The sequence below is a fragment of the Pristiophorus japonicus genome, chromosome 11 (assembly GCF_044704955.1).
Source record: "Pristiophorus japonicus isolate sPriJap1 chromosome 11, sPriJap1.hap1, whole genome shotgun sequence".
NCBI lineage: Eukaryota > Metazoa > Chordata > Chondrichthyes > Pristiophoridae > Pristiophorus > Pristiophorus japonicus.
Genome location: NC_091987.1, coordinates 215735972 through 215756298, shown reverse-complemented (window position 1 = coordinate 215756298; position 20327 = coordinate 215735972). Strand labels below are relative to the sequence as shown.

At 51.1% G+C, this 20327-nt stretch overlaps 1 long non-coding RNA gene across 1 annotated transcript in view; it reads left to right on the top strand.

The window, feature by feature from the left end:
• LOC139275939 (uncharacterized) overlaps positions 1 to 14567 on the top strand; it is a 69880-nt gene extending 55313 nt beyond the window's left edge. Inside the window, exon 4 of the long non-coding RNA XR_011595797.1 lies at positions 14341 to 14567. This is a non-coding gene — a long non-coding RNA (uncharacterized lncRNA). The remainder of the gene's footprint in view (positions 1 to 14340) is intronic.
• The last annotated feature ends 5760 nt before the right edge of the window (positions 14568 to 20327 follow it).

Genomic DNA, 20327 nt, shown 5'->3' with positions numbered 1-20327 from the left:
GGCTCGCTCTTTGTGTCTCTGTGAGCGATCGGGCGCCTGTAACGCCGAGGCTGAGTATTTCCAGAATGTTCCCTCATGGGTTTTGGAAAATGCTGAATCCCCAGTGTCGGGAACAGCGATTCCCAGAACGGGTTCTCCATCGATCGGTCCTCATCCCCCTCACTCACTTTCATCATCCACCATTTACGGCAAGCAAATGTGTGTTCCTGCAGGGTTCAAGCACGGGTGCTTTGCACGTCTTCAGTCTCAGCATCAAACAAGCAAACATTTAAAAGAAAGACTTTAATTTATATAGCGCCTTTCACGACCACCCGACGTCCTAAAGCGCTTTACAGCCAATGAGGTACTATTGGAGTGTAGTCACTGTTGTAATGTGGGAAGCGGCAGCCAATTTGCGCACAGCAAGCTCCCACAAACAGCAGTGAGATAAATGAGCGGCTAATCTGTGTTGATAGTGAAGCTTGACGGATAAATTCCAACTAAGACTTAGAAACATAGAAAATATCGAGCAGCAGTAGGCCATTCGGCCCTTCGAGCCTGCACCGCCATTCAATATGATCATGGCTGATCCTCTATCCCAACACCATGTTCCCGCTTTCTCTCCATACCCATTGACACTGGGTGAAACCCCCTCTCCCCCCCTCACCCCCCGCCCCGCCCCTCCCTCCCCCCCGCTGTCTTCAAATTGTGCCGTGGGGTCTTTTACAGGCTGACAAGGCCTTGACTTAAATTTCTCACCTGAAAGATGACTGGCCTCACCCCTGAAACTCCTTCGGTATTGCGCTGCAGTGTCGGAGTGGATCTTGCCCAGGACATGCCGTGGGGCTTGAACCCATGACCTTCTAACTCCAAAGGTGGGGAGTGCTCCCAGCGCGTACAGTCTCAGCTCGGCCTGACCGTACAATGTGGCAGCAGACACAGTAGGCCCACTATCGACACGCCAACCAAGCCAGGGAGAGGTACAGCGCTTTAATCTAATCTTCGCCCCTCTCCCCAAAGCCAGTGGCTGTGGCTGGGTGCAGTTCCCCCTTGGAGCCCCGGGCTCTTGTTCCTGTGCGAGCCCAGCACAGTGAGTGTCTGTTGGCTAATCGGTCATGAAGTGCATCACATGCTCTCCTCTTCTGATGACGCACTTTCCGCCATCATCGTAGGAAGTCCCTCGGAATCGAGGAAGACTTGCTTCCACTCTAAAAATGAGTCTTGAGGTGGCTGAACAGTCCAATACGGGAACCACAGTCTCTGTCACAGGTGGGACAGACAGTGGTTGGAGGAAAAAGTGGGTGGGGAGTCTGGTTTGCCGCACGCTCCTTCCGCTGCCTGCGCTTGCTTTCTGCATGCTCTCGGCGATGAAACTTGAGGTGCTCAGCGCCCTCCCGGATGCACTTCCTCCACTTAGGGCGGCCTTTGGCCAGGGACTCCCAGGTGTCAGTGGGGATGTTGCACTTTATCAGGGAGGCTTTGAGGGTGGTCCCTGTAATGTTTCCTCTGCCCACCTGGGGCTCGCTTGCTGTGAAGGAGTTCTGAGTAGAGCGCTTGCTTTGGGAGTCTCGTGTCTGGCATGGGAGCCATTGGATAGAGATCGGGGAATCAGTAATTATTTAAAAAATATAGCATTCAAACATGTTTCAAGTGTTTTAAGTTGAGTTCAATTTATAATTCGGAAAAAAAATTAAACAATGTGTATTTATATAGCGCCTTTAACGCAGTGAAATATCCCATGGTGCTTCAGGGGAGGGAAAACAGTCAGAATCTGACCCCGAGCCACAAAAGGAGATACTAGGACAGGTGACCAAAAGCTGGGTCAAAGAGGTCGGTTTTAAGGAGCGTCTTAAAGGAGGAGAGAGAGGCGGAGAGGTTTAGGGAGGGAATTCCAGAGCTTGGAGCCCAGGCAACTGAAAAAAACATCCGCCTGATTGGCATTCGCGGATCACTGGAAATATGGAGTTGAGGCCCGAGGCCTAATTTAGGCCGAGTCTCGCAACTCCGTCGTCGAGCGGGTTTTTTTCATCACGTTGCTGAAGTCTCTCCCCTTCCCTGCTGAAACCCAACTTTCTCTCCGTCCCTTCTCCAAGTTTCTGCTGTCACTTGGGCAATGAATTTCACAATCGTCAGAATGGTCCCAGGGATGTAGGACTTTATCTACGTAGAGAGACTGGAGAAGCCGGGGCTGTTCCCCTTGGAGCAGAGAAGAGTGAGAGGGCATTTGATGGATGTTGTTCAAAATTATCAAAGGTTTTGACAGAGTAAATAAGGAGAAGCTATTTCCAGTGGCAGGGGGGGTCAGTAACCAGGGGACACAGACTTAAGGTAATTGCTAAAAGGGAGATGGAGAGAATTTTTTTTACGCGCCGAGTTGTTGTGATCGGGAACGTGCTGCCTGAAAGGGCGGTGGGGGCAGATTCTAGTGACTTTCAAAAGGGAATTGAGTAAATACATGAAGGGAGAAATTTTGCCGGGCTGTGGGGAAAGAGGGGGGGGGGGGGCGGTGGAACTGATTGGATTGCTCTCTCTCAGAGCCGGCACAGGCTCAATGGGCCGAATGGCCTCCTTCTGTGCGGTATGATTCGAAAGCTAGATTGCTTTTTCAGGAATTTAGCGAGAAAGGGCGTAGGGGTGATGCAACCTTTTAATTAAGAAAATAATAGTTTAGCCACTTGGAGAACCATTTGGATGGGGTGATACTGCTCCTTGAGGAAAGCCAGCTTGGGACATTGCTTGTATTCTGCTCCCAGCTCTTGATATTTAAACTTGCTCCTAATATCATAACTTGTGCCGAGAATTATTCAAAATGGTTTCCAATGGCCCTTCCACTGGTTAGATCACAGAACTGCGTTTTGAATGAAGTACTTCCTACTCTACAAGATGCACTGCAGCAACTCGCCAAGGCTTCTTCGGCAGCACCTCCCAAACCCGCGACCTCTACCCCCTAGAAGGACAAGGGCAGCAGGTGCAGGGGAACACCACCACCTCCACGTTCCCCTCCCAGTCACACACCATCCTGACTGGGAAATATATCTGCCGTTCCTTCATCGTCGCTGGGTCACAATCCTGGAACTCCCTCCCTAACAGCACTGTGGGAGCACCTTTACCACACGGACTGCAGCGGTTCAAGAAGGCAGCTCACCACCACCTTCTCAAGGGGCAATTAGGGATGGCCAATAAATGCCGGCCTTGCCAGCGACGCCCACATCCCAGGAATGAATTTGCCCAACATTTTGACTAGACAGCACATCAATTAGTAAAAACACCGCAAGACCACACCTGAAGCAATGGCGTGAGTTGTATCTGCCTGTGAGATCCTTTAATTTGATTCAATGTGCCATTTTGGTTTGAGGAAACATGAAGCCACCATTTTGAGGTTGGGCAGACAACATGAAGAGAGTTGAAACTGTCACTCCTTCACCCACATGACCCGCTCCCTCCTCCAATACTGCCTCACCCACTGGCCATCAAACTCACTCCGTCTACTGGGAAAGATTTGCAGGGCTATGGGGGACGAGCAGGAGGTGCGGGATAGAATCTTTCACAGAGCCGGCACAGGCATGACAGGCCCAATGGCCTCCTCCTGTGCTGGAGGATTCTCTGATTGAACATACGATGTTGCACAATACAGGATCAGTCTGGGCCTATATGTGACTCCAGACCCCACAGCAATGTGGTTGACTCTTAACTGCCCTCTGAAATGGCCCAGCGAGACACTCAGTCGTATTCAAGAAGGTGCTCACCACCACCTTCTCGAGGGCAATTAGGGACGGGCAATACATGCCGGCCTTGCCAGCGACGCCCACATCCTGTGACTTAATTTTTTTTTTAAATTCTGCCCCAAGTTCCATACGTCAGACATTTGGGACAGACAAGCGCTGTAGAAAATCTCGATTGTCTCTGCTGCTTCCTCTTTTCATTCCTTAATTCCATCCGCGTTGCGTTTGCCCCCACAAAGATCAAGCCGTAATCCGTGGTGGCCTTTTAAGACAGTTTTGGATAGCTTTTCAATGGGCTAAGCCAGACTGTATGGATTATATAAAATAGCATCTGGCTGGCAGCATCAGCCTCTGGGCCTTGGGACTGCTTATAAATCCCCTGCTTCATTGGCACAGTTTCTGGTATTGGTTGAAGCCTTTGCGTGAGTCCCACTGCTGTAATCGGAGCTGCATTGAGAAGTCTTGTGGCCCTGGGTGTCAAGTACATTTGAGGACATTGCCACGCCCCTTTACATTCCCTCGCCCGGTTCAATAAACAGCCGTGGCTCAGTGCAACGCACTCTCGCCTCGGAGGCAGAAGCTGGTGGCTTCGAGATTCACGGCACCGATGAACATAATCCCAGGCCGACGCTCCCAGTGCAGCACTGAGGGAGCGCTTCACTGTATAAATCTATATAAAGGCAAGTCTCTCTTGAAAATGCATGAAGAAATAGTCCCACAGAATGCTTTCACACTGCATTAATAGTGAAACGAATTATATACTACAGCTTAAATGAAGCTATTCATTCTGCACAGGGCTACTGCGTTAATCTGCACCCCATTGTGATAGAGGATAGATTTGCATTTCTATAACACCTTTCACCACCGCAGGATGTCCCAAAGTGCTTTACAGTAAATGAAGTAGGTTTGGAGTGTAGTCACTGTTGTAATGTGAGAAACGCGACAGCCAATTTGCGCACAGCAAGCTCCCACAAACAGCAATGTGATAATGACCAGATAATCTGTTTTTTAGTGATGTTAGGTTGAGGGATAAATATTGACCTGGACACCAGGGAGAACTCCCCTGCTCTTCTTCGAAATAGTGCCGGGGGATCTTTTAAGTACACCCAAGAGAGCAGGAAGGACCTCGGTTTAGCATCTCACCTGAGAGACGGCACCTCCAACAGTGCAGCGCTCCCTCGGTACTGCCCCTCCAACAGTGTGGCACTCCCTCAGTACTGCCCCTCCAACAGTGCGGCGCTCCCTCAGCACTGCCCCTCCTTCAGTGCAGCACTCTCCCAGTACTGCCCCTCCGACAGTGCGGCGCTCCCTCAGTACTGCCCCTCCGACAGTGCAGCACTCTCCCAGTACTGCCCCTCCGACAGTGCAGCACTCCCTCAGCACTGCCCCTCCTTCAGTGCAGCACTCTCCCAGTACTGCCCCTCCGACAGTGCGGCGCTCCCTCAGTACTGCCCCTCCGACAGTGCGGCGCTCCCTCAGTACTGCCCCTCCTACAGTGCAGCACTCTCCCAGTACTGCCCCTCCGACAGTGCAGCACTCCCCCAGTTCTGCACAAGGATACTCACTGAACGTCTCATCATATGTGCACCTCTTGTATTTCCAGGAGTCAGTACTCATAAAAGCGTAATGGCAACGTGACCCAATCTGTCAATTAGTACCAATTATTTTTGTGCGCTGTTTCTTCATTCTCTCCTGAACTTGCTGACTCCTGCTCAACTACAGTTATGGGCAGCGCTGGCAAGGCCGGCATTTATTGCCCATCCCTAATTGCCCCTTGAGAAAGTGGTGGTGAGCCGCCTTCTTGAACCGCTGCAGTCCGTGTGGTGAAGGTGCTCCCACAGTGCTGTTAGGGAGGGAGTTCCAGGATTGTGACCCAGCGACGATGAAGGAACGGCCGATATATTTCCCAGTCAGGATGGTGTGTGACTGGGAGGGGAACGTGGAGGTGGTGGTGTTCCCATGCGCCTGCTGCCCTTGTCCTTCTAGGTGGTAGAGGTCGCGGGTTTGGGAGGTGCTGCCGAAGAAGCCTTGGCGAGTTGCTGCAGTGCATCTTGTAGATGGTACACACTGCAGCCACGGTGCGCCGGTGGTGGAGGGAGTGAGTGTTGAAGGTGGTGGATGGGGAGCCAATCAAGCGGCTGCTTTGTCCTGGATGGTGTCGAGCTTCTTGAGTGTTGTTGGAGCTGCACTCATCCAGGCAAGTGGAGAGTATTCCATCACACCCCTGACTTGTGCCTTGTGGGTGGTGGTGAATCAGGAGGTGAGTCACTTGCTGCAGAATACCCAGCCTCTGAGCAGCTATAGAAGTCACGGCATTTAATTATAGAGAGCTCCAAACATGTCCTCACACAAGCATGAGTTACTGGATAGTGATCGGAGCAGGAAGCCTGACTAATCTTTTGGGGGGATTATTGGCCATCCCACCTGCTTAATGCCTCAGTTTGACAAACCACTGTTCATCCTGAGGCTCTACACAATTCCAGGCCTCCCTCCGTACACTCTGGGACAGAACAAAGGGAAAGGAAATGGACTGGAAACATGGAGACCTTCGTCACCAAGTGTCGGGAAGAAAGAGCGAAAGGAGAGTGAATGGAAAGCTCACCCTCACCCACAGACTGACACTCACCCTCACACTGACCCACACACTCACCCTCACACCGACCCACACACCGACCCACACACCGACCCACACACTGACCCTCACACTGATCCACACACTGACCCTCACACTGACCCACACACCGACCCTCACACTGACCACACACTGATCCACACACTGACCCTCACACACTGACCCTCACACACTGACCCTCACACCGACCCCTCACACCGACACACGGACTGATCCACACACTGACCCTCACACTGACCCTCACACTGACCCTCACACTGACCACAGATTGACCCTCACACTGACCACACACTGACCCTCACACTGACCCTCACACTGACCCACACACTGACCACACATTGACCCTCACACTGACCCACACACCCACCCACACACTCACACACACTGACCCTCACACTGACCCACACACTGACCCTCACCCTCACATTCACACTGATATATAAATGTAAGTTCTTTCTTTCTCTCTCTCTTTTTCTTTCTTTCTTTCTCTCTCACTCTCTCTCTCTTTTACTCTTTCTTTCTCTCTCTCTCACTCGCTCTCTCTATCAGGGCCATTATTGAAATGCAAGTTGTGGTTATTTAACAGGGGGCTCTCCTGGTAAATCCCTTTTTGATTGGGGCAAGGGGAGAGTTGGACCAATTACACTGCGATCAGTAATGTGAAGATGAATTTCAATCTCCTTTGCCTTTGAAAAGAAACGATGTCCGTGCAGCCAGTAATTTTTTTCTTGCCCACGAAAGCAGCATCCCTTTAAACGATTATCGGAGAGGATGTGGTTATTATAGCATTGTAATTGGTTAAAACGTAGGGGAAATAAAATGTTAAAAAGGGGAAGGTTTAACTGTGTTGCTAACAGGAATGACCAGCTGTTCGAGCCAACACGGAGAAGAATGGAGGTTAGGAAAATGCGACTTCGCCAGACAAGTTCATTATAAATCTGATCGCTTGGCATCAGATTTATCTTGTGAATCCAGAACACCTCGCTTTGACGTGTTGGCAGAGAAGGCTCTTAAATAACACATGGCGTCGGTCTCTGATCGGAGAAATAACTGAGTGACTAATTATAGCTTTAAAAATCCATTTAATGAACAAGGAACAAAGTTCAGAGTTCAGTGCGCACTCTAGGTGATCACTGTTTGCACTCAGCATCCTACTTCCCTTGGCTCGGGGAAGGGTCAGAGTCAGAGAAGTGGGAGGAGAGTTAACTAAGGTTAGGAAACAGTGCAAAGCAGAGCGCAGTCTGCTGCTCAATCTAGTGCTTTATTTGCCAGGGTACATACAGAAAAAAACTGAAGTCATATGAAGCAACCTGGCATGTGAAAGAAAGAAAATAGAGAGAGAGAGAGAGCACAGACATCTCAAAGCTGTTTGGCCAGGTATTATCTTTTATTTTAAATCGCCATTTAGCAGTTCTCCGTCTCTCTCGCTCCCTCTCTTTCTATTTCTCCACCTTCTGCCTCTCTCGCTCTCTCTCTCGCTCCCTCTCGTTCTTTTTTTTTTAATAGAGAATTTATCCCTGGCAGGAAGCCCGGCTGTGAATGCCAGATGCATGATGGTACTGGTCTTTGAGGCCCCGGTATGATGGCTAGGTGCCATGATCAATTGCTAGTGAAATGAGTTGGCTGCTTGCCAGTTTCAGGTTTCTATGCAGCCAGTTTGTCCTGCACTGTGCACTGTTAAATCACAGAAGGCCAGAGTTCGGCTCCAGACAACTTTTTTTTCTCGTCTCTCTCTCTCTCTCTCTCTTTCTCTTTTCGAAAAAAATTTTTTTTTAACCCGTTTCAGGCACTTTGTCGAAATCTCAGAGTTTGGGTTCTGCGGCCAAGGTCACAGAATGGACGCTTAGAATTAGGATGTGTGTGTTTGAGTTGTGAGAGAGAGAGACACCATTTAAAAAAATTTATATAAAGGTTAATTTAACATAGAAAGGGGGTGGGGGTGATGGAGGAGGAACACAGCAGGGGGAAGGTTGGGCACAAAATGCATTTTTTGTTTACAAATGAGCAGTTTTATTCCTGTAAATTGATCCGCGTATGTGAGTTTTCTGGGGAAGGGTGGGAGGGTGTGTAGTGAGAGTCCACCATTCCTTTGTTATATCTGACTGTAAACGCTGTGGTATCTTGGAGGCCGGAGTTGTTCGCTGGCAATAGTCCACCCACAAGTACATGAACACAACATGAAGATGCTCATTCTAATACCCCTGCCCTGCCACAAGTAATCCCCGCAAAGTGTAATTGGGTATCTGTGCATGCTAGTGCCCGTGTGTGAATGATGCTATTGATCATGCAATGGGAGTTTGGAACATAAGACTGAGGTGATTGGTTCCGAAACGCTACATTTCTGCCTCTCCGTTTGCAAAGAAAGTACTAATGGTGGGGGCAGTGGGGTAGGGGTGTTCCTCATCCTGCCCTGCCTATCGCTTCGCCAGGACACTATCGCCTTCAGCCGCCTTTGGTGCCTTCGAGCCATTGTCCAGGCCGCGAGGGGCTGAACAGTTCACCATCTCCTGGCATTAACGGGTCTTCCACTGGCCCACGATAGCTGGCAACTTGTCTGACATCTCAATTGCCTGGCACCAGACACGGGGTGCTGGGGGCCTGCCGGCCAGGCAGCCGGGGGTGGGGAGGGAAGGGGGGTGAGGAATGGAGGGGGGGTTGACAGAGAGAGGAGGGCGGTGGGTGGAAGGGGGGGGGGGGCGAGAGGGAGGGGACGAGGGGGGGGACAACAGCTCCTCACGCACCCACACTACTCCAGTTTGATTCCCCCTTTGCCCGGGCAGTCCTTTATTACGATTCCTTTTCTTGTATATTTTGTGTGTGTGTATGTGAGAGTGTGTGTGTGTGTATGTATGTGTGAGTGAGTGAGTGAGTGTGTGTTTGTGTGAGTGTGTGTGTTTGTGTGAGTGTGTGTGTGTGTGAGTGTGTGTGTGTGAGTGTGTGTGTGTGTGTGTATGTGTGTCTGAGTGAGTGTGTGAGTGTGTGTGTGTGTGTGTGAGTGTGTGTGTGTGTGTATGTGTGTCTGAGTGAGTGTGTGTTTGTGTGAGTGTGTGTGTGAGTGAGTGTGAGTGAGTGTGAGTGTGTGTATGAGTGTTTGTGTGTTTGTGAGTGTGTTTGTGAGTGTGTGAGTGTGTGTGTGTGTGTGTGTTTGTGTGTGAGTGTGAGTGTGTGTGTGTGTGAGAGTGTGTGTGAGTGTTTGTGTGTTTGTGAGTGTGTGTGTGTGTTTGTGTGAGTGTGTGTGTGAGTGTTAGTGTGTGAGTGTGTTTGTGAGTGTGTGAGTGTTTGTGTGTGAGTGTGTTTGTGAGTGTGTGTGTGTGTGTGTGTGTGTGTGTGCGGTGCTGTGAATCAGGTTTTCAGTTTAAAAAATGATCCCTAGCTGCTTGCTTCCCAGTCAGCACATTTGGAGCTGGAGATTAATGTCCAGGATTGGTGTAGTACTGTCGCAGTAATCCGTGAGCAGAATGCAAGATGGGATATGGGGGAAAGGCCAAGATTCATGCCTATGCTCCAGAGTTTACATAAGTCTCCATAGTAACATGCCTGGTTATTTTGTACGTGCTTGTTTTGTACGAGGACAGATTAGAAGTGTACATTCATTTCACCAGAATATTTTATGTATAATTGTATGCAGTATTTCTTCACTCTATCAAGAATTATGCTCCTTGATATTTTTTTAAATAACTGAGGCTGGCAGTATTGCAGTCGTGAGCATTCAGCATGCAAATTATTGTGTTCTCTCCCGCTCTGTCTCATTCCCCTCGCTCTCTCTCTCTCTCCCCCTCATTTGTCTCGCTCTCTCGCTCTCTCATTTCTTTCTAAAGTCTCTCTCTCCCTCTCATTTCTCTCTCCCTCCCTCCCCACCACTCCCCCTCATTTCTTTCTCCCTCGTTCTCTCTCCCTCTCTCATTTTTCTCTCTCTCCCTCTCTCTCTTTCTGGCCACGAACTTGGCAAAGCCCGTGAGCTTTTGTGTAGTTTTAACACCCCCCCCCCCCCCTCGCCAAGCCCCCTCCCCTCAGAGTCGGTGCTGAAAAGACTGCGTAAAGAAGCATTAGCCCCCCACCCCACCCTCTCTGCACACACACACACACACACACACACACACACAGACACAGACACACACACACACACACACACACACACACACACAGACACAGACACACGTACAAAAATGAGTCATTGACTTCACGAGAGAGAGAGAGAGGGGGAAAAAGCTGGTTCAGGAGTGGCCTTGTTCCTGCTGGGTAAAGGTATGTTGAAACGTTCTGCCTGTAGTCCAGCTGTTCACCCGTTGGAAGGGGGCCGCTTATTAAAAACCCGAACGGCAGAGGGAGAAAAAATGGGATTGCAAGAGACGGTGTGCTGCTGTTAGGCAGCTTGTGAATACTCTCTTCTCCCTGTCATGGCTCCCTGCCTCTATAGAGCATTGCCAAGAATCAAATCGCAAGGCTCCGTCTTGGCGATTTTACAAACAGATGTTGCTTCTTGATGCTTTCCAGTTAAAGCAGGGGCCAGAACAACAATTCAGGGACTCTGGACGACTTTGGGGGCTTTGATTTTAGGTGTGTGTGTGTGTGTGAGGGGTGGGGTGTGGTGGAAGGTGCAGGGGGGGGGGGGTGGGGGAGTTATTTTTATATTGCGTTAATTTTTAAATTATTATTATTTATTTTCTCCGGCTGTACGCTCACTAATATAATCGCTGTAATTTTTAAAAAAAATTTAAAACAAAAAAAAGTGCGCCTCCTTTTATCTATTTACATCGGCCGCGAGGGGGCCAACCCGTGAGTGAATCCTCGGCCCTTTGGCAGCACAGATCCCAGCGTCTCGCCCTGTCCGCACGCCTTGACAAAAAAACAATCCCAGCGGCGGAGAACATTCGGACGCTCCTGGTGAGTTACTGAAAGCACCGCCTCGGACACAATGGGCTCAGGTCTTTTCTCTTTTTTTTTGGCGTAAGTCTTTAGCAAAGCATTTCTCCCGAACCCTATCCCCCCCCCCCACACCCCCCCCCCCCCCCCAACCCGCCGTCGTATTGTCAAAGAGAAATCGTTATTTTGACATTATGTGGGTCTCAGGTTATCAGCCTCGAGGGAAGCTGATCGTTTGAATGGAGAAGTATCGAGGGGGTAATGGGCGCAAAGTGGGAGGACTGTAAATGTCTCCACGGTGCCAGGGTAACTCCATATTGTTCATCTTTGGCAGGATGCAGAAGTCGGCACAGAATGCTGTCTGTGCTCGTCCCGTCCTTTCTCTCGCTTTGCTGACCTGTGCCTCTGTCTCGAAAGTGTTAAAATTACTTGGCACCAGAACTGCATCTCAAAGCAGATTTGTCTTCTCAGATTTGCATTCAAGATTCGCAGGGTACCATCTGATTTTAAAATTCAGATTGTCGGGCTTCATATATCCTGCCAAGATCCACACTAAGCCCTTTGCGCGCTCGCTCTCTCTCTCTCTCTCTCTCGCTCTCTCTCTCTCTCATTCTCGCTCTTTCTTCCCTTCCACCCCTTTCGTCCTTAATTACCGTTTAACACTTGGAGAGAGAGAAAAAAAAAACTAAAAGAGATTCCTTCCAAGTTTTCTGGCTGGGAATTAGAAGTTTGGTCGTGATTCAATGGCCAAGTTTGTGTGTGTGTGTGTGTGTGTGTGTGTGTGTGTGTTAACTCTCCCAAGTCTTTGTGAGCCTGTAAATCTCTCGCTCCCCCTCTCCCCCCTCTCTGCTGACGGCTATCCATCAGTCCAATGGTTGTATCGCCGTGCTGGGTAAGAATGTGCAGTGCCCGGGTACTGCATGGTGCCAGCTTTGCTTCGTTGGGGCGGCATCAGGACTGAAAGGGGTGGGGAGGTGGGGGTGCTATAGGGACAGGCACCATAAAACCCCCGGTGTTTGAAAACCGTTCCATCTTTTTTGTTTCGTCATTTTTGCTTTTTGTTTTCGTTGTTGAAGAATTGAGGCAGATTATTTTCACCCTAATCCTGTCGGCCGATTTTTAAAAAAAAATAAATGAATTGTGGTGGCCATATTTTTGTTGCTAGAAAGAGGAAACAGCTGCTATGTGCAGTCAGCAGATTTAATTGCAAGGGAAACGGATTCCATTTGCGAAGGATAAAAATCTATTAGGTGACCTTTTCGGATTACAGAGAGGATTCCAGCTCCCCTCCCCTTTGCTCGTGTCTGTGTGTTTTTCCGACCTCGGTTCGGGAATATGGAATTACGCGGGACAGTGCTCAGAGTGAGTGCATGTGTGTGTTGGCAGTGCAGCTCCCAGCCTTGCTCACATTTCTCCGTGTCTCGGGTAGGCCTTCGTCTCACAAATTTGGTGAATGGAGGGGTAGCGGGAGGGGGAGCAGGGGTTGGTGTGGGGGGGGGGGGAGGGCGGGAGGGGGAGGGGTGATTGGTGTGGGTGTGGCTGGAGGCCGGGGGAGGGGGCGTCGGGGCAGGAGGTCGGGGCGGGGAGGGGAGAGCTGGGACAAAGGTCCATTCGAACTCCTCTCCATCCCCACAAAACAACATGATTGTTCTGCGTATAGTTTGTTTGAAAACGGGGGTCAGCTGTTTGTGTTTTCTATTTCATTCTTTACGATGTTCCGATGGAGAGAGGGCATGCAGGAAGGCGCGACCAGCTCCCGGCTTTTAACACAACGCTTTAATTCAATCGCTTTCGTTACGGGAGGTGGGCGGGGGTGGGGTGTGGTGAGGGGGGTGGGGGGCATTGGGGTGAGGTGGGGGTGGGGTGGGGTTGGATGAGATGAGGGGGGTGGGGTGAGGGGGTGGGGTGGCGTGAGGTGGGGGGGTGGGGTGAGGTGCGTTGGGGTGGGGAGAGGTGGGGGGGTGAGGTGGGGGCGTGGGGTGGGGAGAGGTGGGAGGGTGGGGTGAGGTGGGGGGGTGGGGTGGGGAGAGGTGAGGTGGGGGGGGTGAGGTGGGGTGGGTGGGGAGAAGTGGGGGGGTGGGGAGAGGTGGTGGGATGGGGGGTGGGGAGAGGTGGGGGGTGGGGTGGGGAGAGGTGGGGTGGGGGGGTGAGGTGGGGGGGTGGGGAGAAGTGGGGGGGTGGGGTGGGGTGGGGAGGGGTGGGGTGAGGTGGGGGGGGGTGGGGTGAGGTGGGGGGGGTGGGGAGAGGTGGGGGGTGGGGAGAGGTGGGGGGGTGGGGAGAGGTGGGGGGGTGGGGAGAGGTGGGGGGTGGGGTGGGGAGAGGTGGGGTGGGGTGAGGTGGGGGGGTAGGGGGGTGGGGGGGTGAGGAGAGGTGGGGGGTGGGGAGAGGTGGGGGGGTGGGGAGAGGTGGGGGGTGGGGTGGGTTGGGGAGGGGTGGGGTGAGGTGGGGGGGTGGGGGGTGGGGAGAGGTGGGGGGGTGGGGGGTGGGGAGAGGTGGGGGGTGGGGTGGGTTGGGGGGGTGGGGGGTGGGGAGAGGTGGGGGGGTGGCTGACACAGCTCCGTCCTCTTTCCCCTTCGCAATCATGCGTTGCGCGCGGTATGTGTGTGAGACGTGAACTGTAAGTCTTACTTAAAATTGATCCAAAGGCTTTATTGCTTTTTTGGGGGTTGGCCGGGTTTGGGGGGGGGCGAGGCGGAGGGAGGCGCGAGAGCGAAAGAAAGAGAGAGAGAAACAGAGACACAAAGACTGTCCAAGCTTGGCATGCAGAAGGAGCATGGGTAGCTAGCCAAGGAGCCTGCTCTGGTACAAAGCAAACCTTCCAGAATTCTCGTCAAGTATTTCTTCCAATAACAGCTCTGCTTAGATGAAGAACGGTACTTTTTGCTCGATACTGTGACGATATCTCCAGTTTGACTGTAACTTAAGGCAAGAAACTTTACACGCACGCACACAAGCGGCCAACATGCGGTGTCCAAGGACACTAATGCGGCTCTCTGTACGATTAATTCCAACATTTTCGAAACCGTGCAGCCCTGTCAGGTTTAATTGTGCTGAGTTGGTCAGTCTGGGAGTTTTAGCGGTGAGTGGTTTCACTTGAAGCCTTTAAAAGCTTCTTTTCATTTCTTTCTGTGCTTTCTATTTTAGGACCTCCGAACTCGGCCTAGCGACACAGACGGAGCCTGACTGGGCATCAACACCCTTCGCCAGGAGCTGCAACTGAGAGCTAACAGATGGCCCTGCACGCACACACAGACCAACGAGATCGCAACGTTGGTGTTTTGGGGTTTAAATTTTATTTTTATCATTGTTTTTGAAAGTTTTTTTTTGATTTTACAGATGTAGTGCCGTTTGCAAATTCATTTTTTTTTAAAAACAGCCACCAAAAGATATGGAAATCTTTAGTTTGGGAGGTGTCTGTCTGAACACTTAGGACTTATTTTTGACACCTGTAGCGTGTTTTCTTTGTGTGACAGAGAGGGAGAAAGGGAGGGTGAGAGAGCGAGAGGAGGCTGGATGGCATCAGGGCCGAGGGAGATGAGATGAAAGGAACGAGGAGGAAGAGGAGAAGCCAGCTAGCGACAGATGTTGAAAGTGTGGAGCCAGCTGCCACTAACCCGTAGATCCGAACTTGTGTTTCACATCTCTCACAAGCTCGTGTCTATAGGTCTGTGTCTACATGGTGAAGATACAACATGGCTTTCTCTCAGAGGCAAACGACCAAGGAGAGGGATAGAAAGATCTCTCGCGATTCCCAGTGTCGGACGGCGTGAACTCGCTCGGTTTTGGGCAGTCCCGAGGGCGACCGTTAGCCCCACGGTGGGGGGGGGGTCTTTGCATGTTGCGCGTGTCGGTGCGGAGGGGTGGTAGCGAGCATCGGGCGATAATGAGCGTTAAGATAAAATGACCCAATTCGGGCCCAAACGGTCCATGCCAGAGTTTCTGCTCCGCCCGAGCCTCTTCAAATACTGCAGCGAGTTCAGCCAACTTCAAATCTTCATTCCTTTCTTTCTTCTGTGACTGGGTGGGGCTGGGAGTGTGGAAGATCCTGTCCCATGAGTCAGTGGTGATGCAGACCTCCCAGTCAGCAACTCCCTGACGATAATTAACCCTTTCACCCAGTCGTTCACTTCCCCCTCTGGAAACGTTGACCCAAAGAGCTTATGGTTATTTTGTTGTTTTTAATTCCTTGTGATAACATTTTGTGAAGTAACTTGAAGCCAGGGTCCCACCTGGGATTAGCTGTGAAAGAAAAAAATACAACGTGTGTCTTCGGATAGTCATTGGACCAGACATGGACAATAGGACAGGTCCATCTGACGGATTAATATCGCTCACATACACTGCCCGCCACTCCTTACCCTTACCGCGATCGCTGAGCTCTGTACCGCGAGCTCTCGCTGAACATCAGTGCTGGCCTCAAGGTTCCGTCTGGGAGAGGAGGGACGTTGGAACTAATTTATTGGGAAGAGAGGTGCTTGGAGTACCATGAGACCTGATTGAAGCGGACTATCTTTGGGGCCCTGTCCTTTCGTCATTGATAGCGTCAGTGTGGCCAAGAATCCTGTTCTTAAAATCAGAACTGAAAAGAGCTTTGTGCCATTAAGTGCTAACTGGCTGGGGTGGTGGTGTTTCTGGGGAGAGGGAGGTGTGTGTGTGTATGTGTGAGAGTGTGTGTCAGTCTGTATCTGTATATGTGTGTGGGAGAGTGTGTCTGTGTGTGTGTGTGGGGCGGGGGGGAGGGTGCTGTGTGTGTGTGTGGGGGAGGAGGGGGCGGTGTGTATTTGTAAATCTCCTTACGTGGAACAAGGTCTTGTTTATGGATTTCTCCGATTTTCTCCCTCTCAAAGTGTTTGCATCATCCAGTCACGCCTTTAGAAAGCATAGTTCTGTAGAGAAAACTCCAAATTCGGACCGATACAACCCGTTCCATCTCTCTTTCATTCCTTCTCCCACTTTCCCCCCCCCCCGCCCCTATTCTCCTCCCCCCCCCCCCCCCACACTTCCCCCACCCTCTCCCCAACCCCCACCGCCCCTGAGCCGTGACACTCACTAATCTTTGAACCTGTGCTGCAGGAGTCAAGGGCCGATCGCTGCGTGCTCCCAGGCTGAGGTAGTAGGTTGTATAGTTTAGAATTATACCAAGGGAGATAACTGTACAACCTCCTAGCTTTCCCTGGGGCATGCGTACTACAGCAGCGGGGGAAACAAGGCGTGAAGAATCGACCCCAGAGAAACAAGGCCCCATTATAAATCAGGAAATGGTAAGCGCTTTGATTTATTCTCGTGGCTTGAAGCTGGAGAAGTATCTGACCTTCTGCTGGACAGATACTGGGCATAAACGCTCTCGCAAATCTTTCACAGGATTCAACTTTACCAAGAAAGGCGTCGGTGTTTAAAGTGACAGTTTTAACCCTTTGTTCCCTGCAGGTCTCTGTCCGTTGACTCAGGCGCACTGAACAGTAACGGTCCATTCAGTGGGCCTGTGTATCACTCTCTGGGGGGGGGGGGGGGGGAGAGAGGGGGGTTCTTGTTTACAGGTGCTTAGCTCGTTGCACTCTCTCATTCAGTCTGCCCCCGTAGATCGATGCACCATCCACTGCGCTAACCAGCTGTGTGGATCAGGAGGGCCCAGGCTCAGTCCCCGGCCTGTGTCAAATTAAGTTGTCTCAGCCAAGGGTGTGAACAGGGGCCCTACAATTGAACACAAGAACATAAGAAATAGGAGCAGGAATCGGCCATTCGGCCCCTCGAGCCTGCTCCACCATTAAGTACGATCATGTCTGATCTTATCTTGGGCTCAGCTCCACTTCCCCGCCCGCTCCCCGTAACCCTTGACTCCCTTATTGTTCAAGATTCTTTGAGGTTCACCTTTTCACGAGGGGATGGTATAATTAACCAAGGTTACCCTCCGACTGGGTTGTGTCCAATACCACTGGGGTCCAGGGTCTGAGTAATTTGGGACATGGTGAGTGGAGAGTGCAGTGAGCTCGGGGGGGAACAGGGGGCTTTGGACCTGTGGTCCCCAAAGCTCTCCCCCACTGGTGGGGGTTTCCTCACCTTGTGTCTGGGTCTATTGTACACCCATTGATCGAGATCAATCGCTGTGATTGGTCAACAACGCCCTTATCGTTGTATCTGCAACTCCCAGGGTGGGAGAAGACGAACTCGATGGACCTCGGTCTTTGCGTATCTAAACTATGTTGACCAGCATGCGTGTTTGTGTGGTCTGTGGGGACAGGACCAGACTGAGCTGCACATCCTTCGCTGAATGAACAGCCCAGAGTCCAGGCTCAGGCATCAAAGGTTGCCCTCGAGCTGAGATACCACAGTGTTCCCGGCACTGTCATATCCAGCCACATCAGGAGATATTAGGGCAGGTGACCAAAAGCTTGGTCAGAGAGGTAGGTTTTAAGGAGCGTCTTAAAGGAGGAGAGAGAGGCGGAGAGGTTTAGGGAGGGAGTTCCAGAGCTTGAGGCCCAGGCAGCTGAAGGCACGGCCGCCAATGGTGGAGCGACGGAAATCTGGAATACGTAAGAGAGTGCAGAGAGCACGGAGGGTTGTCGGGCTGGAGGGGGTTACAGAAATCAACGCAATCAGGATCGAGCAGGTGAGAGAACGTGAGGGCTGGAAAAAAAACTTGCTTGCTTCGTTTTGTCTGCTATCTTTCTGTGAGGGGGCACGGTAACTGATTGAAGATGTTTGCCCGCTCTCTATCACAAGGTTCAGACTGCAGCAATCCCGATAAGTGCCTTTTCTTCAAATAAAACCGGGTCTGGTCAATGTTTGCTAAGCACCTGTTCACGCCCTCCCCATTGCCATGTATCTCTGGGGGCTCAACACTTTAACTTCCGTCAGCTGAAGGTGAATTTGTTTCAAACCGGTGCTCAGTAATCCGGGGAACGTGGGTTCAAATCCCACACTGGCAGTTTCAGAATTTCAATTTGTTTTTTTGTTAAATATTGGAAATAAAAAGCCGGGACCAGTAAAAGTGAGCATGATGGTGTCGAACTGTCGTAAAAACCCAGCCGGTTCACTAATGTCCCTTTAGGGAAGGAAATCTGCCGCCCTTACCCGGTCTGGGCCTATATGTGACTCCAGACCCACAGCAATGTGGCTGAATCTTAACTGCCCTCTGAAATGGCCCAGCGAGACACTCAGTTTAGGGATGGGCAATAAATGCCGGCTTTGCCAGCGACAGCCATATCCTGAGAATATTAAAACCCTGATAGCAGATCTGTGTCGATCGAATGGTTCCAGTGGGTGAGGGTTCGTGGACCTGTGGCCATTGAAATCGAAAGAAAGGACAAGTTAGCACTGATTCCTTATCCCTCTAATTATTTCTATATCCAAAGTCCGTTGAACTCTGCTTAAAGATGTTCGGAGGAAAAAAACACATGGTTAGATATTTAACAACATAAGAATATAAGAAATAAGAGCAGGAGTCAGCCATATGGCCCCTCGAGCCTGCTCCACCATCCAATAAGATCACGGCTGATTATTGACCTCAACCACACTTTCCCGCCCCGATCTCCATATCCCTTAATTCCCCCAAGACTCTAAAAATCTACCGCTCTCAGCCTTCAATATATTCAAAGACCCAGCCTCCACAGCCTTCTGGGGCAGAGAATTCCAAAGATTCACAACCCACAGAGTGAAGAAATTCCTCCTCATCTCTGTCTTGAATGGCCGACCCCTTAGCCTGAGACTGGGCCCCCGAGTTCTAGGGGAAACAATCTCTCAGCATCTAATATTTAACGAGTGTTTACTCTTCCTGACCCATCCTGCAGAGAAGTTACAGCAAGGAAAGGGGCTCTGTAATGGGATGTATGTAGGTTATAAAGGCTGGATTTCATGTGGGACTATGGGTTAGTGAGAGAGCTGTCTGTAATATCAGAGCTTGTGATGTAAGGACGGAGGGTCATGGTGAATTGTTGACCCTCACCCATATTTCTTTTAACGCGTTCACGGGATGTGGGTCTCACTGGCAAGGCCGGCATTTATTACCTATCCCTAATTGCCCCTTGAGAAGGTGGTGGTGAGCCGCCTTCTTGAACCGCTGCAGTCCGTGTGGTGAAGGTGCTCCCACAGTGCTGTTAGGGAGGGAGTTCCAGGATTGTGACCCAGCGACGATGAAGGAACGGCCGATATATTTCCAAGTCAGGATGGTGTGTGACTGGGAGGAGAACTTGGAGGTGGTGGTGTTCCCATGCGCCTGCTGCCCTTGTCCTTCTGGGCGGTAGAGGTCGCGAGTTTGGGAGGTGCTGTTGAAGAAGCCTTGGCGAGTTGCTGCAGTGCATCTTGTGGATGGTACACACTGCAGCCACGGTGCGCCGGTGGTGGAGGGAGTGAATGTTTACAATTTTACTTGGTTTCTGCCCTCACTGGGACTGTGTGAGTCACGTGTCTTGTCATTGAGGCTGCTTGTTATCTCAAAATGTTATAAAGGCATTCAGCTATGCCTGAGATTGTTACAGGAGGTTGCAACAAAAAAAAACGAGTTTGCACGAGGGATTTATTTATTTACAAGAGACAGCATCTTTAGGAAATTGCTTGACAAATTGTTCCCCAACCTCCCCACCTGCCCACACCTCCAAGTTCCCGTCTTCCTCCCCCGAGGGTGCAGACTCCTGCTGGGATTACAATCCATGGGCATCATAAGAGAGGTGTAGAGGTTTAGGGAGGGAGTTCTAGAGCTTGGGGCCCAGACAACAGAAGGCACGGCCAGTAATGGTTGAGCGATTATAATCAGGGATGCTCAAGAGGGCAGAATTAGAGGAGCGCAGACATCTCGGGGGGTTATGGGGTTGGAGGAGATTACAGAGATAGGGACGGGGAACGAGGAGGACTTTGTAAACAAGGATGAGAATTTTGAAATCGAGGCGTTGCTTAACCGGAAGCCAATGTAGGTCAGCGAGCACAGGGGGTGATGGGTGAGTAGGACTCGGTGCGAGTTAGGACACGGGGCAGCGAGCACAGGGGGTGATGGGTGAGCGGGACTTGGTGTGAGTTAGGACACGGGGCAGCGAGCACAGGGGGTGATGGGTGAGTAGGACTCGGTGCAAGTTAGGACACGGGGCAGCGAGCACAGGGGGTGATGGGTGAGCGGGACTTGGTGCGAGTTAGGACACGGG